This window comes from Rhinopithecus roxellana, chromosome 6 (genome assembly GCF_007565055.1).
Source record: "Rhinopithecus roxellana isolate Shanxi Qingling chromosome 6, ASM756505v1, whole genome shotgun sequence".
Classification (NCBI taxonomy): Eukaryota; Metazoa; Chordata; class Mammalia; order Primates; family Cercopithecidae; genus Rhinopithecus; species Rhinopithecus roxellana.
In genome coordinates this window covers 147,339,748-147,351,455 of record NC_044554.1, presented here as the reverse complement: position 1 = coordinate 147,351,455, position 11,708 = coordinate 147,339,748, and the positions used below count along the sequence as shown (strand labels likewise).

Here is an 11,708-nt window from a genome sequence, read left to right as displayed (position 1 = left end):
GCTCAAGCGATCCTCCTGCCTCAGCCTTGTGAGTAGCTGGTACGCCAGTCATGCACCACTGTGCCTGGTGTCTTTACACAAATAAAGATGTTAGTTAAAAATCATGAAACCACAACACATGAAAGTTTCAAGGTGGAAAGGCAGACAAAGGCAGCTGATTCCTGACAGAATGACAGGGCAGTGGCCAGGGTTGAGGTGGCAGTAGCCAAAGTGTCTTTTTTTTCAAAATCTCTGCTGAGAATGTACTGTCCATCTTCTTCTAGTCAGGGATTGACTAGTTGGTTGTAAGGTTGCCAGCTTGCTCAAATAAAGACAGCAGACTATTAAACAGGTATAGGAGTGGCTCATGGAAGTCAGGAGCAGCTGGTCTTCATGGGGATTACAGATGGCAACTGGGAAGCTGTCAGGGACTCAGGCAGATCTAAACTGGATACGAGTCTGAAGTTTTGTTTTAGGATGACTTGGACCTTATCATGTCTGCAATTAGGACTGTTTTATTTCTATTTGTAGAGGCTGGGTATCATTCCGTCATCCAGGCTAGAGTACAGTGGCATGATCTTAGCTCGCTGCAGCCTCAAACTCCTGGGCTCAAGTAATCCTCATGCCTCAGCCTCCCAAAGTGCTGGGATTACAGGCATGAGCCACAAAGCCTGGCCAGGACTGTTTTAATAGCTGAAAGTGACCGGGAGAGGCAGGCATCTAATATTGTCCAATTTCTGATAGACTGTGTTTGAAGGAGATAAATTAGGAAGCTTCCAGATTAAAGCCTACTTCTTTGAGTCCATTTAGTGAATAATTCTCTGCTACATGTAAAAACATTTAGCACAATATTTAGCATAAGTACTCAATAAATATAGTAGAAACAGTTATTGTAGTATTTGCACCTGGTGCCTGGCACACAGTATTATTATTAAATAGTGTTATTTAGTAATAATAATATTGTTATTATCCAGGTACACATCTCTCCCCCAGCTAGACTGGTACTCCGTTTGCTGAATTAATTTTGGCAGGTAGGGGAAGAACAGGCAGTTTGAACATGGATTCTTTGCACTCACCAATGAAGAGACATGATGTACACAGAAAATAGTGGGAACTAGAAGAATTTGTTCAATAGCAGAGCGCTATGTTTGTTGGCTCTGACAGCTGTATCTGGCTCAGATACCTGGAATTCTGCATTCTCTTCAGAATAACTTCTAACAAGAAGTAGAGGCAATAAGATACATACAAAAGAGAGAGAATGGAAGAAAAAGGACATTTCTCCTGGTCCACACTGTGCCAGAGACCGTGCTGAGCCCTTTTCATTTGTTGTCTCATACAATGAGATGCAATAACAAACACGTGCGAATTGTGGCTGGCATTACCCCAATAAAACATGGATACATTTTTAAAACGTGCAATGCTTGTACAGAGAATGATGAGCCTATTTTTTCCATTATAATTTTTGTGTAAACACGAAATGACAAGAGTTTAAAGATGGAGCCTCCCTGAGCACAAGCTTAAGAGTTCCAAATATAATCAAAATCCTCTTATTTATTTTCTTGCCTAAGTGGCTTCTCCCAGGAGGACAGCAGTTGCATTTCCTTCATTGTGTGCAGCAGTGGTTGCAAATGAATGTGCTTTACCATCAAAACAACTCTATGCACCTCTGCAAGGGTAGTTATCTCATTCAATAATAGGTACAGCCTAGAGACAGTGCAGTTTTAAACCCAAATCTTAGAAATTCCGAGGAATTAGTCACTCACTTGACGAGTAGGAAAGGGTAAGACTGCAATAAAAACAACACCTTGTTCCAAATATCTCCTTTATGCTTCTAAACTTCACCCAATCCATAGGCTAGTGTGAGTGGATGCATGTGATAAATGGAGACAGAAGGTGAAGAATGGGAAAGTTATGAAGAATTAACAAGTTCTTCAACCTAGAGTTGGGTTAAGGTTGTGAACATAAGCTGGAGAATGCCTTTACTTTCAAATTGGAATGGGAAGATAAAAGCCTAAGAAAAAGTCATAGAAATTTAGATTTATAGATAATTTTGGTATCAACATATATTTGAAGTGCATTACATCAATGATGTCTTAGAAGATTAAAGTCATTGCTATACACAAACCTATGGAACTAAGTCACACCAAAACAAAAATCTGTTAAATAAATAGGTTTATTTTTTCCTACCTGATGTTTGTTAGCCAGGGCATATTTTTCTGCTTAGCAATTGCTTATATGAAAAACTACTGGTTCTAGAACAAACATTTCTGGTTTTTAGTTCGTGTCTGTGTGTAGAGAGAGAGAAAGAAAAAGCACAGTTTATTGGGAAGCAGAGTGTTGCAGAGTGACCGACCGACAAAGGCAGCCCCGTGGATGTCTTACACATCATACTCCAAAAGACTCACAGGATGTGTTGTTCATAAAAATAAACTGGAACACAAATTCCTCTGGGCAACTCCCCCAACCTCATCCCTTTGAGGGCTTGGGAAATCTCCCAGCCATTTTCCTGATGGCAACTGTGGTTCACTAGAGACAGAGCCCCTTGGGGGTGTCTTCCTGTTCTTTATAAAGAACATTTTCTTGAGATTTTTTGAAGGTTTCATTATTACTTTCATTCCATGTTCTCTTAAGGCCATCAGACTAGCTTCTGTGCAAATTGCCTTCATGTCAAGTGTCAAGTTGTTCCAGTGTTACATCATTGGCCAGTGTCATGCTGCTTGTGCGCATCTGAAAGATGCACTTCTTAGTCTTTTCATCAGGCGGGGGAACTCGAGCTTCCTGTCAATGTAGCCTGGTCTGATAAGTGCTAGATCCAAAGTTTCTATTCGGCTTGTGGATATGATAACTTTCACATCTCCCCTTGAATCAAATCCATCCAACTGGTTCAACATTTCCAACATTATTTGCTGAATTTCTCTCTCATTACCAGAATTTGAGTCATATCTTTTGTCCCAATAGCATCGATTTCATCAATAAACATGATGGAAGGTGCATGTTTTTCAGCAACTAGAAACAATTCCCATGTGAGTTTGGGCCCATTACATAGGTATTTCTTTTTTTTTTTTTTTTTTTGAGACGGAGTCTCGCTCTGTCGCCCAGGCTGGAGTGCAGTGGCCGGATCTCAGCTCACTGCAAGCTCCGCCTCCCGGGTTCTCGCCATTCTCCTGCCTCAGCCTCCTGAGTAGCTGGGACTACAGGCGCCCGCCACCTCGCCCGGCTAGTTTTTTGTATTTTTAGTAGAGACGGGGTTTCACCGTGTTAGCCAGGATGGTCTCGATCTTCTGACCTCGTGATCCGCCCGTCTCGGCCTCCCAAAGTGCTGGGATTACAGGCTTGAGCCACCGCGCCCGGCCGGTATTTCTTAATAAATTCAGAGCTGATCACTTGCAAGAGAGTGACTAAGGTGTGGTTTGCTGCTGCTTTGGTTAACAAGGTTTCATCTGTGTCACGTGGACCATAGTGAATGACCCCCTTAGGGGGCTTTATACCCATCTCTTCATAATATTCAGAATGGATTCCTTAATTTCCTGAATTTGGCTGTCCAACCCCCCAATATCAGCATAGGTCTCCGGGGGGGTCTTTTCCACCTTCATCATTGTGACTAGGGGATCCATGTCATCCATCAGCAACCCATATCACGGCATGCACCTTGTGGTTGAGCAGGAACCGAGCAGCCAGGTTCCAGCAGATCCTTGTCTACAAATCAAAGAATGCTGACGTAGTGCTCTGAGCCCACAGATGTAGACATGATGGCGTGATTGTCTTCAATACTCTCTTCCAAGGTTCCTACTGACATCAGGCTCCCCTCAGATCATCCACTTTTGATCTTTCCTCCTCTTGCTTTCCTTCTAATAGTTTCATTTGTTCCTGATTTCTAATGAATTCTTCCTTCATGAGAAGACAGTCTTTAATTCCAACTTTCAATCATTTTAACCCGCACTGAGTGTGAGGTGTCATCAGTGGCAGTTTGCTGGCAGCATCTGGTCCCTTGATTTTCTTCTTCTTCCTCACTCTAGCTGGTATAGGAGGTTCACATTTCTTTTTCTTGTCCTTGTCATCCTTCTTGCCAGCTCCAAGACCATGACCACTACTCTGACTTTGACCCATCTTGCCCTGGCCACTCAAGCTGCCTAGTTTTTAAAATTTTTTGTACGGATGAGGTCTTGCTATGTTGCCTGGGCTAGTTTTGAACTCCTGGGCTCAAGCGATCCTTTTGCCAAAGTGCTGGGATCACAGATATGAGCCATCGCACCCGTCATAGAACAAACATTTCTTGACATGGATACAACTATCCTAAGATAGTTGTATCTGGAAAGAATTTGCTTCCAGAGACTTGGCTTTTAAAAGCCTACTGAAGATAGAAGGTGAATTCAGCCATAAGTACATCTACATGATTTGGTTCAGTAAAATTCCATGTGCTCTGTGAAGCTATTACTTTATCTCTCACTACCTGTGTTGAACAATTCTAAAACATAACTATTTTGTTTACTTGGTTTCAGGTTTATATGGAAAAGTGGGCATAATAACTCCTCTGTAGCTCACAACTCATGGGATGTGTGGCTAGAAGTCTTAGGTTTCTGTCCCGAATTGTTCTAAGTGGCTCTGTGAGAATCTCTGTGGCAGGCACAGCTAGCAGCCTACTAGTTATTACTCCCTTTTCACCTTCCATTTCAGAAACATTTTATCTAGAGCAGCAATGTGTCCTACTCAAAATACTCACATCCCCACACTTCCTTGCAGCTGGGGCTGATACTTCATTTTCTGATTATCTTATTACTACTGAGTAATCCCTTTAATTGCAAGCATTGTTCTAATCTTGATTTTATTCACAGAATATTACACTAAAAAGGAAATAGTGATTTCACCAAGACCCCAGTGAGATGACCCAGGCTAAACCTTTGCCCACAACTTATTGTCCACTTATCTGAAAAGGAGTCATTCTAGAACTAAGTTTCATTTGAAGTGTAGCATTAGGGAGCTTTGACACTAGAGCAAGATCCTTAGCAGAAGAATGAATCAGGGTTTAAATGAGGAAATCTTTAATTCAGAAAAAAATGTTTAACATTTAATAAGATTTCAAATAATGTTCACTGTTGGCTTTTTAAAAATAAACACCCCGGCCAGGCCCAGTGGCTCACACCTGTAATCCCAGCACTTTGAGAGGCCGAGGTGGGTGGATCATGAGGTCAGGAGTTCAAGACCAGCCTGGCCAACATGGTGAAACCCCGTCTCTACTAAAAACACAAAAATTAGCTGGGCGTTGTGGCACACGTCTGTAATCCCAGCTATGTGGGAGGCTGAGCCAGGAGAATTGCTTGAACCCGGGAGGCAGAGGTTGCAGTGAGCTGAGATCGCGCCATTGCACTCCAGCCTGGGCAACAGGGCAAGACTATGTCTCTAAATAAATAAATAAGACCCCAAGATTGAAGAATCATAGATACTTTAAAAATTTTCTTTATATTTTCCGTATGTTTCAAATTTTCTACAGTGAAGATCTACTACTTGATAACCAGAAAATAAAGATATTTTGCAGTATAATAAAAGAATTTAGGGAGGCCAGGCGCGGTGGCTCAAGCCTGTAATCCCAGCACTTTGGGAGGCCAAGACGGGCGGATCACGAGGTCAGGAGATCGAGACCATCCTGGCTAATACGGTGAAACCCTGTCTCTACTTAAAAATACAAAAAACCAGCCGGGCGACAAGGCGGGCGCCTGTAGTCCCAGCTACTCAGGAGGCTGAGGCGGGAGAATGGCGTAAACCCGGGAGGCGGAGCTTGCAGTGAGCTGAGATCCGGCCACTGCACTCCAGCCTGGGTGGCAGAGCGAGACTCCGCCTCAAAAAAAAAAAAAAAAAAAAAAAAAGAATTTAGAAGAAAAAAGAAAGGCCTAATAAATATAATTTCCTTAGAGAACACTAGACGTTACATAGGATAATATTAAGAAAAACATCAACCTTGGCCGGGCGCGGTGGCTCAAGCCTGTAATCCCAGCACTTTGGGAGGCCGAGACGGGCGGATCACGAGGTCAGGAGATCGAGACCATCCTGGCTAACACGGTGAAACCCCGTCTCTACTAAAAATACAAAAACTAGCCGGGTGAAGTGGCGGGCGCCTGTAGTCCCAGCTACTCGGGAGGCTGAGGCAGGAGAATGGCGTAAACTCGGAAGGCGGAGCTTGCAGTGAGCTGAGATCTGGCCACTGCACTCCAGTCCGGGCGACAGAGCGAGACTCCGCCTCAAAAAAAAAAAAAAAAAGAAAAACATCAACCTTAACATTTCCATCAGGTGTGTTTTTGAATGTCAGTTGCAGTTTGTTTCTGCCATGTGTGTGTTCCAAGTAGCTGAAGTTTTTAATGTCCAAGAATTCCATAACGTACTCTGTAAAATTCCCACTGATCTAATAATTTTTCTCCTTATGGACAGGCATGAAAAGCCCATTATCTTCAATGCAGAATTCTGCTCACAGAAATGGCCTAATCTTGTTGGAAACAATAAGAATTGAGCAATCTAAATAATTCCAGCTTAACACTAGTATGACATTTGGTTAGGGAAGATGTCCCAAGAGAAATGTAAACTATTTGAAAACATTCTGTTACCAAAACTTGGACATAAAAGGAATGACAAATGGACTGGATGCAACAACTTAATTCTAAGCACGCATGGGTTTGGCTGCTGAGAATGCATTTTAACACGTACTATTTTTCATGTTCTCTTATATGGATATCATCCCTACCATATGAAGAAAGATCAATTGACATTTACTACTTGCCGAAGAACAGGTTAGAAGCAATCAGCAACCTCACTCCTGGCCTGGAATCAAGCCGAGTGAGTCACAGAGTCCTGGACCTTGGTGAGAGTCCCATCCAACTTCCCTCCCCAAGTACACCCCTGGGGACCAATTACAACCATCTGCTTAAGAGTTATTACTGTGTCCCCCAAATTAAAAGCTACAAATTGTCAAACAGAAGGAATACAAGAACAGACTAAAATGACTACATCTTAAACCATTTGTAGAATGAATAATCCCCAGACAGCTTCGGATGCGTGTGGCTGAGACCTTAGAAAGTGCAAGTCAAGTGTGAGGGAGTGATGGGCAGAGGCTTTGTTTCCATTCAAATGGGACGATAGATGGGTCCAGGAACCCCAGACAGTGTGTGGATGCTATTGCTACATCGTCCCTGCCTACAGTCCAGCTCCATTTGGGAGAATGTGTACAAAGGCTTTTTGGTCCGAGTGGTTTCTTTATGGGCAGATTTACTCTTGCAAGATATGTTTTAAGGCAAAGGAAGTGTAACAGGAAACCTGCAGCATGTTAAGAGTTAGCTATTCTCTTGGAAAAAGTGGAATGATTCAGTGAACACTCTGAAGCATGCAATGTGTGATCAATATGTAAGAAGAGAGGATCAAGATGAGGAAATCCTAACTAGGAAAAGACAAGAGAAGAGGATTTCAGTGTTAACACCATTTAAAAGCCAAGCATCCCTCTGATAATGAACTCTTGCTACAAACCACAAGGGACAACTGCCTTTTGCTTTATTAAAAAATAAAAAGATGGGGATGTCTAGACAAGAAATATATTAGAGATCATGTCTTAAATGTTCTTGTACTGGAAGATATAAAACCATACACCCTCCTTTCTCACTTTCCTGCTTCTTTACAACCAAAGCCCAAGAAGGAAAAAATCGTGGAAGAAATTGTCTGGGTCCCAGGGCCATTCCCACATACAGGAAAAGCAGGCGCCTCCATGTGACTGAAAGATTTCTTCTCATCTTCTTTTTAAAATAGTGAGTGTGTGAAGGGTTGGGTCTGTGTTGGATTTTTAAACCCCTCCCTCATAGCGCTATATCAGCCACAGAGCAGTCTCTCAATTAAATGCTAGGTGAAAGGAATGAATGGAATGGAATTATTATGACTTAGACTTTTTGTTGTTCTTATTCTTTAAGTCGTATTTTCTGTGAGTTGCTGTTTAGATTGGAGTTTTAACAAGAATCATACACATGGCTGAGGACAGAATAAAGAAATATGAAGAATGAGGACTGGAGAGTGTGGGATGGAGAGTGTGGGATAAAGAGTGTGATGTGGCTGCAGTTGCCCTCATCCCTTAAATGAGGAAGGTGGGTGAGAATGACCTCTAAGTTCCTTCTAGCTTCAAAGATTGTGAGTTTTCCTGCATCCTCCCATCTCATTAATACTTTAGCTTTAAGCACCTCCCAATTCAAATCTCCTCTGCAATATTGCCTTTTCTATCCATTCCATCACTGTTAATCTAACATTGTGGCATACCCAACAAAATGGGGACTTCGAATGTTTTATTAAAGTATGAGATATCTCTATAACAGAATGCTGTCAACAGTGTGGCTGTTAACATTGACAATGCCACTGGATGGCATTGTTCATAATTTTTAAAAAGTTTAAAACAATGATATGATAATAAATTAACCCTGGAATATCTGGAAGGAAGGAGAGTCACCAATATGGTGATTATCCATGAATGGTGGGATTACGGGTGGTTTTTATATTTCTTTTCGAGTGAATGCATTTTCTAGGATTCTTTTACAAGGAATATAAGTTTCTTATGTTACAAAAATAGGAAAGAAATCAAAGACTTCATCTCAAATGATTCTAAAAATGATGGCCTGAGCTATTCTTTACTTTTTTTTTTTTTTTTGGACATGGTCTTGCTCAATTGCCCAGGCTGGAGTGCAATGGCATGATCATAGCTCACTGCAGCCTCAAACTCCTGGGATCAAGGGATCTTCCTGCCTCAACCTCTCAAATAGCTGAGATTACAGGTGCCTGCCACTATGCCTGGCTAATATTTTTTTTCAGAAGGTTTTGCTATGTTTCCCAGGCTGGTCTCGAACTCATGGCCTCAAGTGATCCTCCCATCTTGGCCTCCCAAAGTGCTAGGATTACAGGTGTGAGCCACCGTACCTGGCCTCATTTTTACTTGCTATGGAAGGAGATTCTATGCCTTCCATTTATTCATTGAAGGCCGCTGGGGTTTCTTGTTGTTTTCACAGAAGGACTAAAGCTCTCCACTTCCAGAATTCACCTCCAGTTTGCTTTGGCACCACTTTCGCTCAGGCTCTTCACAAGCATTGCCTCTTCCCCAACTGTTCTGTGCCAGATCCACTGAGATCCACCTAGTTCTGTCTCCTCTCATGGAGCTGGAAGGCTGATAGCTAAACTCTCAGACTCCTAGACTATGGTTCTGGATGTGATTTAGATTCTGCAGTGAGATGCCCTTGCATAAAGATTAGAAAGAGAGAAGCAGAGGCCATCTTCCTGCAGCAGTGCTGCCTGACGAGCAAGCACTGTTGGCAGCAGCTGGTCTCTAACAGTTTCTTGGGTGTAGGATGACTGTGGCAGCAGCCAGAGCAGAGGCAGTTCAGTTTCTGGCAGTTTCCTGACCTCTTCATCATAGCTGCTGTGATGTGACCTTGAAGCCAATCATCTAGCCTAGCGACACCATGACTCATTCCTCCAGCCCCTCCAGTGACTTGTAGGAACCTCATTCCCTGTGTTTCATTCCTTTCTTTTTGATGTGCCTGAAGTTGTCCCATCTCATCCCCCAGGATAGAGCCCTGCTTCAGATCCCATCTGCTTCATGAAGCTCACTGAAGATTTTGGGAGTCTGATAATGGCCTCACCTTGTGGATCTTGATTCCACAAGAATAGAGCAGTGACAACAAGCTGGGAGGGCCCCTGTGCAGGGCTGGAGGAAAAGGAAAGGAGGCCTGAGAGGATCCTGGGGCTTTTGTTTTCTCTTTGAGGTTTCATGTTAAAGGTTCCTTGAACAAAGTGTTCCACAGCTACAGGAGCTTTGAAACCCTCTTCTTTTTTTGACATACAGTCTCACTCTGTCACCCAGGCTGGAGTGCAATGACATGATCTCAGCTCACCGCAACCTCAGCCTCCTGGGTTCAAGTGATTCTCCTGCCTCAGCCCCCCGAGTAGCTGGGATTACAGGCATGTGCCACCACACCTGGCTAATTTTTGTATTTTTAGTAGAGACGGAGTTTCACCACATTGGCCAGGCTGGTCTTGAACTGCTGACCTCGGGTGATCCACCCACCTCGGCCTCCCAAAGTGCTGGGATTACAGGTGTGAGCCACTGCACCCAGCTAGACTACTCTTAAGAATCTTTGTGCACAGAACATCTGAGATGTTGCAACCCAAAGGAATAGAGACAAGAATAGGGTTCATTCTATGCTTTTTTTGAGATGAGGGACTTGCATGTTTCCTTGCAACTCCTTTCAGGGATATAAACCGTCACAACCTCCTGATTCAGTTAAGCCAGGCCCCATCTTCAGTGACACTGTCAACAGTTGGTCACTATCCTCTCTTTAGCAGCCTCTCCAGTCTAGCGGTCCCTCTTCTCTTTGTTTACAAATTTGTGACCATTCAAAGTGAAATTTGAAAATTTCTGCAATAGGATTGGATTTATATTATTTTGTACAGAAGGCTAGAACTGCAAGAAAATTGATTTCTAACCAGACCCTGCTGTGCCCTGTCCCATCACAGTAAGGCACAGTAAATGAGAGGTTGAGATAGAAATGCCATTTTTTACCCATCAAGTTGAGTACTTCATCTGACATACCTGCAAAACCAATAGCTGCAGATTTAACACATTTTTCCATAAATACATTTCTCTGTAAATCTAGACTCACAAATACAAAAAAAATTAAAGTGCAGCTCCTATAGATGTAAGAATCATCTCTCAGTCCTGAAAGATGAAATTTTTAAAAGAACAATGATGATGATGATAATGATTCATGTTAACACACCTTTCATCAAAAGCATTCCAGTAACATTTTAAACTTCATGTAGGGGTTGCATCAGGTATTTCTGGTCATCACTGTCTTTGGGGTGAAGCATAGCAACTGTTCCATGACATGGCTAATGCCTGGTGATTATAATGTTGGAAGCATTGGAGAATCTGGTCTCCAAAGAAATGCCAAGAAGCAAAAAAGTAACTCTGGGCAGTATTACACAGAATACCTGTATAAAATACCTGGCAGTATTTTTTTTTGAATATTATGGACTTTTTAAAAGCATGTCAATCACATGTATTAGAGAGACTTCCTTTACCCGCCCCCTTGACATACAATCGCCGAAGTTTGTGTTTGGTACCAACCCATGGGGAAGACTGTTTCCTTCCAAAGGGACATCTCATGTGAGTTTGCATTTAGGCTTGAGATTTGGGTGGCAGACACACGCAAAATAACTAAGTCAATGGGTGCTCAGAGAATTGGGAGAATACAGAATAATGTAGCATTATTATTATTATTTTAATTGAGTATAATTGCCTTATTAATCAGTATTTGCATAATACTTGGTAAAGCACTTAGCTAATACATGGTTATATTCGCAATTTAATTCACCTAGAATATTTCTATTCAGCATTTATATAGCACCTATTGGTTTATGATGCTAATATAGTAGATTCATGTTTCTGTTAAGGCTTAAATGAAATAAGTTGAAAGCCAAGTCCATTATATTACCTTCTTTATATAGAACCTTTCATCATGAAGGATTCCAAATTGCTTTACAAAGTACAGTGAAACCCTTTTACAATGAATTCCTAAGGGGACAGCTAGAGCAGTGTTAGCTGTGGCATTTCATTGTATGAGCACTGTATTCAGCATTATGGGATTGATGGGGAAGGAGCAGATTTTAAAATTGGTATAGCCCTTGGGAACTCAGATTGTGTTATTTGCCAAGATGTC

General features: G+C 42.2%; 1 pseudogene; it reads right to left on the bottom strand.

Moving 5' to 3' along the window:
- Window positions 1-2,505: 2,505 nt before the first annotated feature.
- LOC104681901 lies at window positions 2,506-4,086 on the bottom strand (annotated as a pseudogene).
- Between the last annotated feature and the right edge of the window lie 7,622 nt (window positions 4,087-11,708).